This window comes from Phragmites australis, chromosome 23, assembly GCF_958298935.1.
Source record: "Phragmites australis chromosome 23, lpPhrAust1.1, whole genome shotgun sequence".
Lineage (NCBI taxonomy): Eukaryota > Viridiplantae > Streptophyta > Magnoliopsida > Poales > Poaceae > Phragmites > Phragmites australis.
In genome coordinates, this window is record NC_084943.1 from 7,227,877 (window position 1) to 7,245,955 (window position 18,079).

At 44.4% G+C, this 18,079-nt stretch overlaps 1 long non-coding RNA gene across 1 annotated transcript; it reads left to right on the top strand.

Moving 5' to 3' along the window:
• The first annotated feature begins 16,351 nt into the window (after window positions 1–16,351).
• LOC133906461 (uncharacterized) lies at window positions 16,352–17,863 on the top strand. Its single transcript, XR_009907776.1, has 2 exons — window positions 16,352–16,659; window positions 17,648–17,863. It is a non-coding gene; the product is annotated as an uncharacterized LOC133906461 (long non-coding RNA).
• Window positions 17,864–18,079: the final 216 nt, after the last annotated feature.

Genomic DNA, 18,079 nt, shown 5'->3' on the forward strand with positions numbered 1-18,079 from the left:
GAAGATGGCGTGTTGATAAAATTAACTGAAAGGGATACCAGTGCAAGTGTCAAAGTGGTCCGAGGGATAGAGATTGGGAGTGACTTGCCAACGGTCGAGATCGTAAGACAGAGTACAAGCGTCATCATTAGGAAGATTACTTGGGATGCAAGAAATCTAGGAAACATGGAATGCAAGAAATCTAGGAAGCTTGGGATACAAGAATTCTAGAAAACTTGGGATGCAAGTTCCCAAGGTGTACAAATATGAGGGGAGGGATATGAGAGCCTAATTGAGCCATCCATTTGAGAGTTGAGTTCTATGGTTTTAGAAAAAAAGAGATGAATGCTATGGTTTAGGTGAGAGCTGTGTATCCAAAACTATTTTGTAATCAGCCGAAAATAGGATGTTCCTTTGCAAACAATGAATATTGTGTTTCCTCTTACCCATCTATTCATCTCCTTCTAGTTTCCTTCTCTTGGCTCCGTTGCATAATTGCATGTATTTATCTTTTGTTATGTTTTTAGTTTTTATTGGGGAGCTGAATTTTTGCATTGTGTTGAAGTTATTTTCTTTGTTGCTAGAGGGATAAGAATCATCTATAAGTTGGTCATGAACCATCCCTTACCTCTAGATTCATCAACTTGGAGAGTTTCTTCACATAGTGTCTAGTTCTTTGGATTTGAGTGTTTCCTCATTGAGTGGCAAGTTTTTGTGAGCTATAACACTTGGAATGATTTTCTAGGGAACCTAGGGTTCAAATCCATCAATTGGAGCTATAATCAAAACAATCTTTTCAGAGATGTCCGATATGATTTGTTCTTGTTTCTGTCGGTTTCTTGCTTCCATTTTTAATTTGATGCGCGTTGGGTGAAAGATTAGGATAGGCCATCTAAGAAATTGGTGAGATTCCGATTCGCCCCCCTCTAGTCGCCTTCCTCGGTCCTACAGTTATGTTCCATTTGGGAAATGGCGTCACAAACTTCCTTTTCAATGAAGGGGGCTGTAAGGAGATCATTTTCTATATCAGTCACTTGAGTGATGTCATTGTTTATGACTATGTCATGGAGAAATGGTTATTCACCTGTGATCCACATAGCTCCTTATAGAATTTTGTTATGCATGTCTGTAACTACAACACGCCTTCAATGTTCCCATCTTGTTCTAGACTAAGGTTACGTTGTTTCCTTTGCTTACCATTTGCAATCATTTGGAAATAACGTGTATAGATTTTGCTGATAAGTGCACACCACTGACCATTACGGTGGCTATTGGTTATGGCTGTACTTCAACTCCTTTGTGGCTAGTAGTAGAAACTTGGAGGAAGCCTAACTTGTCACCGCCAAAGCTGAATAAAGTTGCATTCGGTCTAGGGATCTTCAAAATAGGGCACTTTGTTGGAAGATGATCATCCTTTCTGTTCCAGATTTCACAGTACAAAACCGCATCACAACTCTCCATCGAGTGCCCCTTTGTCTTGGACCAGAAACAATACAACTTCTTTGCCTTCAGTTTGGCATCCTTTGCCTCAATTGACGATAGCAGTGGAGTCAGAAAAGCCACTACGATTAACCAGTTGGAACTGCCCATGGAATGTACCCTTGATGTGTTCGAAGGTCTACTATGGTTGCAGCTCAGGGCCCCCAGATGCTAGTCAGGCATTAGGCACCTCCCAAGGTTATGAAGAGTCGGAGCAGCACCAAACATGAAGTGGCCGCCTTGGGCAAAGCTCATACCTGCTTGTCCTCAAAACCCACCGAGGCTACTAGTTGCGTTGACGTATGTGAGTGATTACAAGACAGGCATCCCTGATCATGTCGGGGTGATCCTACCATGCCCCCAAGTATGACTGACCTCCCGGCAAAACTCTTGCTAACAATCACTGGAAAGGCTGGCAACGTGGTCACCCCCCAGCCCTCCCACTGACATCCTGCTTGATCCACCTCCTTGTCCTCCGACAAGATCACCAAGAGAGCCCCTGCTTGGTGTGCCATTGTTTTTTTAACCATCAGTGCACCATTGTTGATGGAGTTTTTACCATGGACATGACCTACCATCATAAACTATGCATACAATGGAAAACAACGACGAGAGTTGCAAATACCACTTGATCCTGGAATGTTGCAATACCTATTTGTTTGGATTTGCATGTACTACATGGGCACTAAAGGAAATTGTTTTTGGGCAATTGGAAGCCTGTCGAGCCCAAATTGCTCCAAAAATATCATTTCTATTTTGGCCACACATGCATTGATTTGTTGCCTTAATTGAATTGGGCGCTTCCATTGATGGAGGTTGGATTGGATGTACCTTTTGTGTCTCAAAATTTCCAAGCTTTGGCCCCTTTGTCTCCCCTATAAGCAAGTCACTCAGGGCAACCACCGGCAGAGCGGGGGGGGGGGGGAGCTTGGAAAGTGGCCCTCTCCAAGAGTGCATGAGCCATCCTCGATTCTTCCCGTTGATCCTTTTTAGAAGAAGAACTAGGCAGCAAGCTAAATGGCAGGACATTTCCTCGGGCGCAGATGTGGCATCGGTGGAGATGTTGATCTGCTTAGCAACAATAGCAACTATTCGTTTGGCCAATGAGTGGTCAACATTGGCATCAGCACCTTCTTCAACATGTAAGATGTTTTTGACCGAGAACCCCATGTTTCTCACTGCTCGAATGAAATCGCTCGTAGACTGGAGCAACTCACTAGGCTTGGTGTTGACTGACCTCGCAAGGCCGGTGATCCATTAGTCATCAGGAGCCACCTGCCGAAGAGGTCCAGCACATTGACATATTAGGAACAGTGCCACCCGACCATCTCGCAAGATGACAAAGTGGCAGATGCAGCTCCAGCGAAGCCCGACACATTGTGGCTGCTTGTGAGCTATGATCCAATTCACCTTTTCGTGACTCCACCATTTGGTCTCCTCTTCTTGGAGTAGTTTTACCAACTTTTCATTGGACTAATTCTTATGGTTGATCTCATCGTATAAGAGAGCGGAGCTCACTACCATAGAAATGGTCATCAGTGCCCCATCTTCACTGCCATTAAAAAAAACCCCGACTGCTGGTTCATAAACTTTAGCCGCACATAAAAAACTGAGCCAACAAGAACCGATAGTGATAGTGATTTACTCAGTCGGTTAGTAATCTGATCTAGTAGTGATATATCGCTGCCGATTCTTATTACTAACCAGTAGTGATATTCAAATAATCACTACTGGATGTAGCTAAGAACTGACATTGATATTCAAATTATCACTGCCAATCATAGCTTAGAACCAGCAGTGATGTTAGCTCATCAAAAGACATGCCTTTCATAACCGACAATGATAACGTATATCACTACCGGTTGTGTTTATCAACCGGTAGTGATACTCAAAAATTTGTATGTCTTCACGTGCGTGACTACCAGGCTTCACGCGCTCGGCTGCTCAATCCTCTTCCCAATGACTTTAAATCTTTGCTCCCTCTCTCTTGCTCAATCTTTCACTCCCGCTCGCTCTCTCTCCCTTGCCCACCTCCGGTCCCTCCACCTCCCACGCGATCCACATAGATCAGCTGTCGCCTCCACCGCCACGTCCGAGGATGCCTCCCACACCTGCATCCTTATCCGGGGAGGAGCAGGCCCTGCGAATGAGGTGGCACCCTCACCTCCAATTCCATCATTTCGATGAGATCACCCTCGTCGAATGATGAGGTGTGGAACGCATTCATCGACGAGCCACTGAAGGGCAAGAAGTTCTAGACGAGCTCATCGGAGGAGAAGAATGAGGACGAAGATGACACCGATGCCAATGCTAACGCTGACGCTAACATCGATGCCAAGGATTATAGCAGCACCAACAACGGTGACGACAATGATGAGGATGACGACAATGGTGAAGACAACGACGAGGACAATGACGATAGTAACTACGGTGGCGACAAGGATGACAACGAGGCCGCGGACTTCCATTCGTGGGTCGAGTCTAAATTTGACCATGACTTGTTAGCTAAGTTAGTCAACGCACGCAGGTTCACGTGGGTTAGAGTTTTTGCACTGTCGTCTGCATGACGGTAGCTTTTTTTTTGTAATTTTTATAAACTATATTAGTATGATCGAGTAGAATGAGATCAAGAACCAACAGCTATAAATTTTATATCTACCGGTTCATGTTACGAACCGACAGTGACAATCATGGATTACCACTGCTGCTTATTCACTGCCGGTTCAAAAACCAGCAGTGATGTCAATTTTGAACCAGCGGTGATGACCTTTTCTATAGTAGTGGCTCCGACAATTTGTCAAGCTCGTCGATGGTCGCTAGGAGTTCTTTTTTTATTGTTTATGAGTCCTGCTAGTATGTGCATCCCATCCTCTCATATGTCACCAAAAAGAACTGAGTTTATTTGTCCACCTTTGAACATAATTCCTTCCTCTCGGGGGCCGATTCCATATCAGCTTTACCTTGTCTGCAAAACCCTCACGAACTAGCCATTCCAGCTTGAATTTGAATGGTTTGTGACCCCCAATAGGGGAGTTATCATTAGTATCTAGCAAGATTGGAGTACGGTCTGATATGGACATACGCTCCAAGACGTGTACTATGACCAATGGATATTTTATTTCCCATTCTGTGGTTGTTAGAACCCTATCAAGTTTTTTGAATGTATGGATTGGGAGATTGTTTGACCAGGTATATCGATGTCCGGGCATTTCAATCTCTCTTAAGTCCAAGCTATCAATGATTGTATTGAACAAGAAATGCCACCGGTTATCGAACATGTCATTGTTTTTCTCATGACTATCCTTCAGATATTATAATTCCCACCAATAAGAATAGGATGACGGTTATCGCCTTTCATGTTTTGCCTATAGCTTTCTGATTGTAGTTTAACCGTGTCTATAGCCAAGTGCTTAAGAAGCTTAATAGAGGCTTCAGACTCTATTTCATTATTGCCTAAAGAAATACCAAGAGAGGAAATATTTGTGGAAATAGCATGAGTTAAAGTGTGGGGCAAACCTGGTGAGGATGCATTTGTTGTTGTGGATGTAATTGTCAGTTTGTTTGCTACAGCCTCCACTTGCAAGGGTGGATGTATCAAGGTCTTTAATGCTGCCTGATTCATTGCTTTCATCATGAAGTCAACATCAGTCACCGATATACCATGCTCTAATGGAAGAGACGTGGATTGCATTGACAGTCCTTGCTGATAAGGTGAGGCTTCTTCGTGATCAAATGCGGGGCTATGATCCTACCTATTGGGGGAGATGGCAAGCATGGTGTTGCCACCATTGTTTGGGTCGTGGGTGCAGCACCTGCACTCGAAGTATGGGCCCAAACACCAGCCCTAGCGCTCATTGGCGTCGTAGACGATGGTTGAGGTGGTGTCAATGCTAGACTTTTGGACTCATAGACCTACAAGTTTTTCGCCATCCCAGTGCAGATTGCCACTATGTAGGATGGGTATTTGAGTCTAACGCTGCCCTTGGAGCCGTTGGCTATGGGTGAAGCATTGCCAGGTGTTGTATGTAGCCACTCCCACCAAGTTACTACCCGAGCTAATTGAGCTTCTATTCACACTTTCCAGGTATTTGTTTTTGGCCAGCAGTACCTTTGTAGCCACCTCGCTAGAATCACCTTTAGCCACATCATTCACCCCGCCAAACACACCTTCGTCCGCAGCAGCCGAGACTTTGAGTGTCCAGGTCGAACACTAGAGCGCATCATCTCCCAGGCTTTATGGGATAATGGTCAGGCTATCGCCCATCCCCCTATTGCCTTCTTTTTCTTCAGTAGCAGCGTGAGCAGGCATAACATCAGCAGCAACAACATGCTTTAATGGAACTATCCTCCCATTTTTCCCGCTACGGAGAAATGCAAGTAGGGGGACTGGGATGATGTGTCCATGTCCCCAGCTGCACAACAACAACACGAGGATTTCCATGAGCTACTCCTTCCTCTTCCATCGATTTGTTGTCCGCTTCGGGTGAGTCGAGAGCCAACACATCAATTCTCGCAACCGCAAAAGAGTTCTCCACACTGGCCAAGAAGAGAGCAGAATCATCTTGACTTCCCTTTGCACCACCATCACCGGCAACCAACGTTCCAAAATACCTCTCTCTTCCAATGGCCTCCTACCTACCCTCGGAGTATTTTGGTCATTTTTTGCTCCGTCCATCGAACGGCCGTAGCACCTTCACCACTTAGCTTTGCCTCGATGCAAGCTTCGCGATGATGCCATATGCCATCCATCCTTCCACAGTTTTGAGACCAAACCGCAAAACCGCCTCGCGTATTTCTCAAAGCATGATTTGCTACTACTTGCTTTCACCTCAAGCAAGTATCCAGATGTCGACACATGTACTTTGTCTTGTGATCTTGACTGCCGAAAAATGATCCTTGGGCCACCTTATCACTTACACCGGCATCCCCTTCTCTTGACTTTGTCTACACGCTGTCTTCATCCTTACTTTCATGCTTTACTTGACCTCTATGTGCACAACTAGGATCACCCTTGACTCCGCCCGACCCCCACGATCGTCTGGCATCAAGCACCCTGCTTGGCTACAATCATCCCGCCATCGGTCGCCAAGTTGCATCCATCACCTGCATAATATGAGAGAAGTACACACATATCTCTAACTCTATTGTAGATTAGTCCATAATCAAAATCATCAGTTAAAGCACATCTCAGAAAAACCGTGAACGCTGGATGATCCAGTGTTCACAGCTTTTGAGCATCGAACTATCTGGTGTGTACTTCTTCTCCGAACCATCCATCTCGTAACATGTCTGCAAGAAATGCTCCGGCGAAGCATCCGGTGTTCATCCCTTTGAACACCGGACCATCCCGCGAGTACAAGTCCAACAGAGCCAGTTTGCAACCTCTTTTCAAGAAAAGCTCCGGTGTTCACTTCACTCCATCGTCAGACCATCCAGTGTACACTTCAATCTTTGCCTCTGAGATTAAATGCTCTTGTGTGCAAATTTGCCTATAGCTGGACCATCCGACATGTACCTTCTTGCTAGAACCTATTTTGCAATCTCTCTGTAAGAAATAGTCTAGTGTTCTCTTCACTTCGTCGCTGGATCATTCGGCATGTACTTCAACCTTTTCTTCTGAGTTGAAATACTCCGACATGAAATCTTTCTGTGTGTCGGATCATCCGGCGTGTACAAATTGCTCAGTGTCAGACCATCTGATGTATGCAATTTTCCTGAACTCAAAGACAAACATGTCAACACTAGTTCTCACTGCAACTTTGGTTAACCATGATCATAACTGCAACATATATACATGCTCGTGTAAACCACAAATCAATAAACCAAAATAACAATATTATCAATCACTTATTACATATAAATCAAGATAATATATATACCGATGATTGCAATACAATAATCATTGCATGATTGTTTCGCTTATTCAACGCTTTCAACATGGAGTACCAAACAAGTGACCACTCAGGGAAGGTTCTGGTTGGTCTGCTACTTGTACCTGGAGGTCAACCTTAGTTCTCAGCCACAGCGATTTCTTGATTTCGTACATCTAGCGCATTGTTATCATGCCGTCCATTGGCTACTCTCCCAGCGAGCGCAAACCCGATAATTCAGTCACAATAGGCTGTAATCCCAAATTAGGAGTGCCATTAGGTGTCCATCACTTATGTCTGAACCCGTACCCGCGGTAACAGGGGGTATGTGTAGAAAAACATCCACTTTTTTCACAACAGATTATCCCTGAATTTCATTACTCAAAGATAACGAAATTATAACCAATTTTGCGTACCAGCTCAAAATATTTACAGCAAAACTCACTAACGGCCAAATTTGAACACCAAAAGTAGTATTGAGGAATGCCCCTTAGCAAATACTGCCACCGAGTCCAACTAATAGGCACATCAGAACAACCAACTAGACGTCTATCATCGCACCTACTACTACCGATATACGTTAATACACCCTAGGTGACAACACACCTGACCGTAGTTACAAAAGATCGGCATACATCTAAACACCCGCTAGATGATCTCGACGATTGCATTGGTTGAAGTATCATCATTTTGCTTCTTGGGGTGGAAGAGTAGCGCTGTCTCCTGCAGCGCCTGCGCTCTAGCCATCGGTGTGTCTTTGTGTTGACCGTCAAGGAGACCTGCCCAGTATTGAAGGAAAGAACATGCACAACACACAATCTCAGTTGGAGTTCTAACTGATTTTTTATCGAATATCATTCTATTCCTCATTCTCCAAATAACCCAAATAATAACCGCTAAACCAATCATATAAAAGGTTCCTTCAGAGAGGAAGTGGTTTACCCAGAAAAACACCCACTAGAGTGCCTTATGCCCAATCATCTCCTTGTCTACCATGCGAGGGATTGTCCTTACTGTCCGTATCTCCAAAGCGCCACTCTCCTCAACAAGGCTGTGGTCATGTTGGCCGCCATCTCCTCCGCCTACCATCAGAGGATGGGTATGGTCAAATACTTGGTTACTGTTGAGTGTTAGTTGGGTCACCCATGCATATACCCTACCCAAATGTAACACTACGTGAGAGGACATAATGACAAAATGCAACTGAAGAACTAGCTGTTGTCTTGCAGCGGAGATGTGGTTGCGTTTTGATTTTGGTTCAACCAAAACCTAAGTTTTTCGCTTTATTGTGGCACAGCTAATGGGCCGAAATGCACCCATGGCCTATACAAAAACCTGCTAATGGGCCTATAAACAAACCTGTTGGTGGGCGAATACAATTTATAATAAGATTCCTCGGCGGCATGCACCCATAGCCTATAAAAAAGAGTTTTTTACTTTTATATTTTTTATTAAAAATTTAAATAAATAGATTTCCCGTATGAGAAATTGCAAAACTAGTCACCTGCAGCCTTCTCAGGGGGCTGCAGCCCTCTGTCCAGAGAGGGCGGTTAGCCCCAACTTGCCGCCCTCTGAGGGGGTGGCTAGGGCCTTTTTTCCCTAAAAATGTCAATTTTTTGTAATTCAAGAAATAAAAAAAGGGCTTTAAGAAAATTTGAAATTTAAATTTGGAGTAGGCTATGTAATAGTCGGAGAATAAAAAATCAGTAAGTAGCACTCGCAGCATATTACGTGGGTATGGGGTGCGAACGACGACAAATATAGTATTAAACATAGGGTGAAAACATTACATAAGACTGTAACCGTGACGACACGACGAGAACACAAAGGTGGCATGTACAATTCACACTAAGACCTACTTATTAGTGCGCCGATCCTAATCATAACATGCCTTAGGGAGTGAAAGTATATCAGGTTACATTAGATACTCTCTACTGAGTGCATCTAGTATACTTTCCCTTTCGGAGGGCATCGGGACCTGCCGCCTTAGCATGGCGGGTTCTCTCCCGCTTCCTTTCCCTCTCAGCCTCCTGAGCCTGAGCCACGGTACGGTCGTGCTCCGTCTTCCTCATGCGCTCTTCTTCCTCCCGCTTGAGGCGAAGTTTCTCTTGCTGTTGCTCGTACTCCCGACGTGTGTACGCTTGCCTTCTCCACCTCATGTTCATGTCGACCCACTGCTTCTGTGCTTCATTTTGCTCATTGTCGAGCCATTGAATAAAATCATAGAGTGGTGGAGGGGACTGAACAAATAGAACAAGATGAGCGGTTAGTAAAACAGGGTGTGAAATTGGAAGAGATGCTGCCTTTGCCGGAGGCGGTCCATGGCACCAGCTGCATCCTTATGTACATCGTAAATGATATCTGCCTACGGATACGAACAGGAAAAAACAATTACAATATACGGTTTTGTTCGTTGAGTATGGACTACTAACTTCAAAGAAGAACTTATCGCTATTGCAGCGTCCTCGTCCCAATGCACCGGGTATGCCTCCGTTGTCGACACAATGTGGGGCTGGACACCCTTAGGGGTGTACGTGATCCGTGTGCGTGTACGTGGAACGTACCACCGTAGGTACTCATTGAAGTTCCGCTCGTTGTGGGGACGAGCCTCCACCACGACATCCTGTAGCGCTTGGGCCCATGTTGCCATGTAAGGGGCCAAGTGATCTGCCCAAAGGTTGCCAGACGGCTGGCCTTTGCGTGTGTACCTGCATTTGAACCATGATAAATGTAAATAATAGTAAAATGAAGGTTACGAAAACTTTAATTTTGCATATGTACCTATGGACGTGCATGGGGATGGTACGAATGTGGACGAGAGGGAATGCCTGGTGACGACCAAACTGCCGCATGATGCGGTGCGATGAGTATTCTTCGACGTAGATGTCGAAGACAAGCGGCACCTTCATGAGCCAGTAATCCTTGTCGCGGGTACACAACGGTGACAAACCCAATCCTGCACGCCCTTGCACGGCGAAGATGTTGTAAGGCTCCCATACCACGTCGTCCAGACGTAGCCTGTCGAACTGGGTCCGAAAATGCTCGTAAGCGCTGTGAGGCTGCTCATGCGCCCAGTGTGGCTGCGTGACAAACATCGTTACAAATCATTAGAGGGAACAAGCGTGCGAACGAAAATGTTAATATAAAATACGTACCCGACAACGTCACCACATCGAGGCTATAGTATGCGCGTCCTCGTCCGGCTCGCCGTACCATTCATCGGGGTACGGGGAGCGGTCCACCACCGGCCTGCCTATGGTGAAACGCTCGTAGGACCACAGCTGCAGAAGAAGTGGACACCCGGCAAAAGTGTCACAGAGCGCCCGATACGTCGCAGCAAGGACAGCGGATGCCCAACTGAACTGCAGTACCTCCTCCCCATCAGCATCCGCTACCAACCTGGCGTACGGCACAAGCGTCCTCGCAACCAGGTGGCCTTGGTCACTGGTGAACATAACCCATCCAAACAACCAAAGCAGAAAGGCCTCCAAATGCCTGGAGACCACGTATGCGTTGGCATGGGGGTGTATGTACACTGGCTGCAAATAGGACTGGTGTCAAAAATGATCATTACTACATACTACGATAGTAAATGATAGTTTGTATTGTACCGAACCTGAAACTATAGGATCCACTTCTTCATTGGCCATCGTGAATCGGACAAGAACTCAGGCATGTAGGGGGGTGTGTCCGCCTTCCGCTCCACCGGGCCAAAGCGTTGATGCATGAGGTTGATCCAGTCAGCATCCATATCGATGACCCCAACTGCAGCTCCCACGCAAGGTAGGCCTAAAAGGTAGGCTACGTCCTGCAAGGTCGGGGTTATCTCGCCGCACGGGAGATGGAACGTATGTGTCTCCGGCCTCCATCGATCGACCAGGGCTGCTATCAGCGACCGGTCAAAGTAGAAACGACGCGCAGCTGCCTCGGGGTTCTCCGTCGATCGGGCCTCGACCAACCGGCAAAGCGTAGGAGTCCCACCGCTGCCAACCTACAAGTATTACAGTATATCAATAATATGGAATTACATCAGTGATATGGCAATTTTGTATGAAATTAGCGAAGTACCTATGCTTCCATCGCTCGTCTATCGTGAGCAGCTCTCCAGGGCCTCGTGGTCGAAACACTTCTAGCTCCGTCTGGTGCTCGGCAGATAAGAAGCTGCGATGCTTCTTGCCCACTACAGGGTCTAGAAGCTCGGGGGTCGCAGGGTCCGTCATATCTGCATTTAAAGACATATATACATTAATGCATTGTTAGATATAGACAGTAACAATATACTTTGAATGCAAATTCACTTTATCACTATATGCAACATTAACACATTGCGACAGTGACCTACAAACGAAGGTTCAAATGGTACAAATCGAGCACAACGCACCGTAAAACTCACCTAGACAACAGGTGCATCACCAGGTGTATTTTTGGGACAGTACTTGTACGTGTGACCTGTTTCATTGCACTGACTGCATCGCTTGACCCTAGGGCCAGCCTCGGATTCATCCATATTGTTGCGAATCCGACGAGTTTGTCTTCGACCAGGTGCGTTCTTCATCTTTTCCAAATCAGGCACATATATTCTTGCAGGCCCTGAATTACTTGTAAAAGTGTCAACAATGTCGTAACCATACAGATCATGATTCCAGGTGTTGAGTATTTGATCTTTCATAAAATACTTTGAAACATATTGCCTGGGAAGCATATGGTGCTCCGCACACGCAGCTATGACGTGTGTACAAGGTTTGTGGAGTAATCGTGGCTTCTGGCAACTACAGATGCATGTCCCACTCCTTAGCACACACTCTTGAACATGCAGCTCATGTCTTCCCCCCCCCCCTCCAACCCTAATCCCAACACAGGACACTGAACCTGTGCTCCGCAGTCCCCTCTTGATTTACGTGATGCATGTGGGCCTTCTTATTGGCCTTCTCCATGTACTCACATAGCATCCGTCCATAAAGCATACGATTGTCCTCCATTACAATCTTAGCAGCTGCATACCGATCAATAAAATACTTACAAGTCCCATGCAAAATACATTCTACAATTCCAACTAGTGGTAGGGACCTCATTCCTCGCATGACTCAGTTATAAACTTCTGCAAGATTTGTAGTCATTACTCCATACTTTGCACCACCACTGTCATACAACAGAGCCCATTTTTTATTTGGCTCATTACGTATCCACTGTGAGAAGCTCCTAATAGCTAAACCTGATCTCCTTACTATCTGCGGAGTATCTGTTGGAAGAGCTCCGAGAGCTATTGGTTCATCACCATTAGGTGCAGCCTTCGCAGTTTGTTTTAGAGTCAGTTCATCAAGTCTTGCCCATAGCGCATTGAACTTTCGTTGCTGGTTTTGACTGCATAACTTTTTGAAAAGCTTCATCAACTCTTTGTTTTTAAACTGTCTGTAGAATTTCGCACCCATATGGCGCATACATCACCTGCTTTTGAGGTCGGGCCACTGTGCTGCTACACCTCGTCGAACACTACCATGTTGCATATCAGCAAAGCCTGCAACAATCCTGCGTGTCTATCATGAATGAGACACACATCTGGTCGGTCAAGAACAATAGCATGTTTGATCCGCTCTAGGAACCAATACCAGCTGTCCCTGTTCTCACTCTCCATGAAAGCAAAGCCTAGTGGCAGGACTTTGTTGTTACCGTCGACCCCAATTGCAGACAATATCTGCCCTTTGTACTTCCCAGTTAGGAATGTTCCATCTAGGTATATGATGGATAGACAATAACGAAATGCTTTGATAGTTGCGGTGAATGCAAAGAAAACACGCTGCAACACTCTTTTCCCGCTGTACTCCACATCAGTAGAGGGGTAATGCTTGATATCATAGTAGTTGCCTGGGTTCCTTTCACAAATTGTGGCTAATTGACGAGGTAGATTGTGATATGAATCTTCATATGTTCCAAACCTCATCTCAATAGCCTTTTGTTTCGCCCTCTATGCCTTCGCATAGTTTATTGTGTACTGGAACCTTTGCTCAATAGCACGGATTATTGATCGTAGCTCATACCTTAGGTTGTCCTCAATCTCCCCGTACATAACATTTGCAATGAAGGCAGATGACAGGTTCCAGTGGGCGAACTCTATTTCCTCAATGTGATAACTATTCCTTAACTATTAAGCACCGCCAGTAGTCTACCCATTTCCCTCTGAATGCGTGCACCCGCTAAGGACACTGCGACACCAAACACTTCACATCGTACTCCTTTTTACTGGATTTAACAACCTTGAATTGCCTTCGAAGAGACAACGACCAGAATTTCACTGCATCAATAACTGCCTCCTTTGTAGGGTACATAGCACCCTGTGACACCTCGTTCTCATGGTACTACCGCGGTGTCCGGTCAGCCTCGCTAACCACCAGCTTCGAAAATTCATGATCCCTCCACTCTGCAGGAACTGGAGTATTACCCTCCTCGTCAGATGAATCCCATCGGCAAGGCCTTCCTCCAACTCCATCTCTTCAATGATGCTAGGGATGTGCTCCACTTCATCAGCTACACCCATCGGTTGTAGCTCTGAAATATCACCAACGTCCTCCCTGGACTCGACATTAGCCGCCTCTGATTCATCTTTCACTACCTCACTTGGTCTTGCTATTGCTTCCGCAGAGTTCACCTCAGTTTGATCTTTCAGGTACGCCTCAGTTAACAAAACCAGCGTCAGGCCACATTCACAACATATATCTATATACTGCCTCCAAGTTGATGTGGCCTCGATGGGAACAAGCTCACCAAAGTATCCATGATTAGCACGGCTACGGACAGTTTTCAACTTCAGCTCATGTTGCTGCAGATCCAGTTGGAAAAACCGCATGAGCCATTTGCACACACCCACAATGGTCCTCTCATTAGCTTTACTAAGACCCTTCATAACATGACGAAATTCAGACAGATCTACACCGTTAGGACCGTACCTAATATCACCCTCACCATAATATATCTGAAAAATTAATTTATCTACCATCCCTGAAAACACCCGCAAACATAACCAATATTGAGACCAACAAACTATATTTCTAATTATCGGATAAAATAATTTACCGACACCGATTCATACATAACAATAGATTTTCAATAATAGTCCTAACCAAACTAACCTTTAAATATCACTCTATACAATCTATATTTACTACCTATTGTACCGTGTGCAAATTAAACGCTATCATTTTCTAAATGCTACATCCTAGGTTCGCAAATGATCATATACTGCTATCTCCTATGTCGCACATTACAACCCTACAATTATTATTCTATAAAATCTACATTTCCAAACCTTATATAGTAAAAATAATATTCTATATTTCACTGCTATCGTACAATTTTCTAAGTAAATTTGACAATTTTCTAAATCCTAGATCATACATGTCTAAAATCTATATCATATACTAATACTGCACTAATTAATAACAATAAAAAGAAAAAAAAAAGACTTACCCGAAAATAATCTTCAAATCCACGACTCAAATGCAGCAGGGTTTCGTCGGGCTCTCTTCCTCCCCTCCCCTCTCCTCTCTTCTTCTCCCTCTTCACAACTTTTTCTTTTTTCTGAATAAAATGGGTTTTAGGGCTATTTTTAGCCCCTTTTATAGCAGAGGCCGGCGGGGGGTGGAGGCCGAGCGGCGCAAGCGGGAAGTCCCTACCCGCCCCTCGAGAGGGCGGTTAGGACCCCTACCCGCCCCATGAGAGGGCTACAGGCGTCTAGTTTTGTAATTTCTCCTACGAAGAATCTATTTATTTAAATTTTAATAAAAAATATAAAAATAAAAAACTCTATAAAAAATATGTTAATAGGCCTATACAATTTATAATAAGATTCCTCGGTAGCATGCACCCATGGCCTATCAAAAACCTGCTAATGAGCCGAGAACCAGCCCAAAACCAAACCGAACTATCCTGCCAAATCAACATCAGCCGAGGCCATCCAGCCCAGCACTCCCCCTCCCAAACCCAAACCAGACTAAGTCACCAGTATTTTCAACCCAAACCAAATCACCCCTATACCCATAAAACGGTTTCAAACCAATAGAGAAGCATAGTTTCAGGCCATTACAGCCCAGTAGGCTAGTATAGTTAGCATTATACACTACTCATACTTCTAAAGCGCATCTTCTAAAAAACGTTCTGAACCACATGTACGTCAAACTTTAAATGCCCTATAAGAGTTGAACAAACTTTAGCTTACAGAATGAACTAAATTATGACAAAACCAGACATAATCAAGAGACATTCAAGTTGAAGACTTGGAGTTAAGTCACAAACTCAAGTTGCAGACATAATCGCAATCCAACTTCGCAGAACACAACAAAGGTTCTAGTCCATTGTTGACGCTAGTTAGGTGCACATAAAAAAAAACCATAACCGCATGAGTCAACTGCAGCACTTTTACCTGGAGTATTCCCTTTTACATTATCAACATTTTTAAACCAGTCAATTCCCTTCGATAAAGGGTATATTAGACTATCTCCAACCATATTTCTTTTATTTCGTTCTCTTTCCAATTCTCTTCTCCGTTCTCATTCCCTTTATTTTCTCTCATCTCCAACTGCTTTCTTTCGAGGGGATCTGCGAAAGGAAAGAAAAGAGAATCCCGTCCCGAAGGAATGACTCTAGAAATCCCTTCGTGACGAGAACAGTGAAGGGAAACCGTTGGAGCGCTGAAAGAAATAAAAATTCATTCACAACAGGATTTTCGTCTCTCACGAAAAACCCTTAGGCATAGTCTTATGGATGGTCAACTAACACGTAGGCATATTCCCAAGACGCTTTTTATAACTGGAGCAGCATGTGAAGCCCCAAGGAATCATGATGATGCACCCCTACACCTACACGACGCCAACTGCCGCCCGATGACAGATCCAGCCAAAAAATTTCATAAGTAATCCTCCTCTCTACCACACAAAACCGGGCAATCATTCAGTCAGCCATGGGTGACTCATCGAGCTGGTGGCATTATTTATCATGTGGATCATGCATTTCACATTGTTCTCGCAAGCCACCTTGTATCCTACCTCTCCTCCAATGTTAGTTGCTTCCTTCTCTCCTTGTTCCATGGCCAGTTAAGACCAGAGACCATCGCGATGTTGCAAAGTCGTTAAGCACTCGTGAGTTGGTCGAGTTGCAGGATTGGAGCCCGCGTACGTTGCATATATTGCAGATGGCGATGCCGTGGGAGACGGCGGCGTGCATCGCGCGCAGCGTGTGGGTGCTACTCGACTGCTGGGTCTGCACCTGCGTCCTCGCCGCCGATGAGGCCGCGCGCCTCCTCCACTCGGTCACTGACTGATCAACGTCTAACGCGCTGATGGTAAGGCTGTAGTTTCGTCCTCTCTCTTATTTCTGTCTAGCTTCTTCAAGCGATGCGTGGGCCTGTGCTTACTATATTTGTTTTACGTTTGGACTTCAGATTGAGTTTCCTACTGAAATTTTGCTAAATTATTAGGTTCATCCACTTAGATTAGTTACTTTAAATGACTTTTTTCAAAAATAAAAAAATTAGTTCAATAAATGGGCACACTTTTTGGAGTCCATTCGTTTCTTTTCGAACGGAAGTATATGAACTACTGAGCATGGCTACAAGATAAACGAGAAACAACTTCTACATTATCCTTGGCATTGAATGGTTTTTAGCTTCATATCACCTGACAAAGCTTCAGCACATATCATAAAGCCAATTCAATGGTACTATTCATTGTACGACTGCCTGCTTGTACAAGCGAGGAAACCTTCTGAATGGCTAGGTTGTGCTCTCGGCACTTCTGTTTTCCTTCTTAGAGAACGTACACGCACGTTAGTTTTGGTGTGTTCTGGAGTTTCAGATTAGTCACTAATAATCTAGTTGTAATGCGTACAAGTCCATTGCTCAAGTTGGAGGGACAGCCTCAACGCTATCAATCAATGATTTGCATTTGCTCCGATAAAAAAATGATTTGCATTTGCTATTATTAGCTTGAACTTGTTGCCACTTGCGCGATATAGGCACCGCATGTGCTTGTTAATTAGCAAGAGGGCCGAAACTTTGTGATCGCCAGGTATTATTATGATTTGCATGTGCTTTGCTATTATTACGATCTTCCTATTGATTATTTTGTTGTCATACAGTAGTTGAGAAATAACTGAATTAACCTGCATCAAGTCCGTATTGATATGAGTAACGCTGGTGTAAGAAATCGATACACTGTATTGCCGTGATTTCAGAAAATATATAGAGCTATTCTTGCCACATTATTGGTAAGTACAGAGAAAATTTGAAGCTTGCATATTGTAATATTAATTTATTGTTTTCTCCTTTTCAGGGCTTGTAGATTATGTATGTGGATAGCTGCGGCACAGACTGACCTACAGTAGAATATTTTTCCATAACATGTAAATGGTGAAACTGCTTATATACCTTTTTGTTCCTTTTTTCTGAGAATACAAAGATTGTGTATAGTATGTGGCGAAAAATACCAATTGTCAATATTGTATATGCTTTTCATTGTATACACCATGTATACCTGTTGTTCTTTTTTTATGAGTGGAGTCGATAACATGTGTTTCCGGTTATAGAACAACGTTGCTAGCGGTTAGGACATTTTTCTCTCTATCTCTCCTGATGAACACGTCATAATCATAAAAACAATCAAGAACACAAGGACACAGGATATAGGGTGGAGTTCTCTTCTTTATTTTTTCTCTTGTTATTCGTTATACAATTGGAGAACTCATTTCATATATATTGGGGGAGA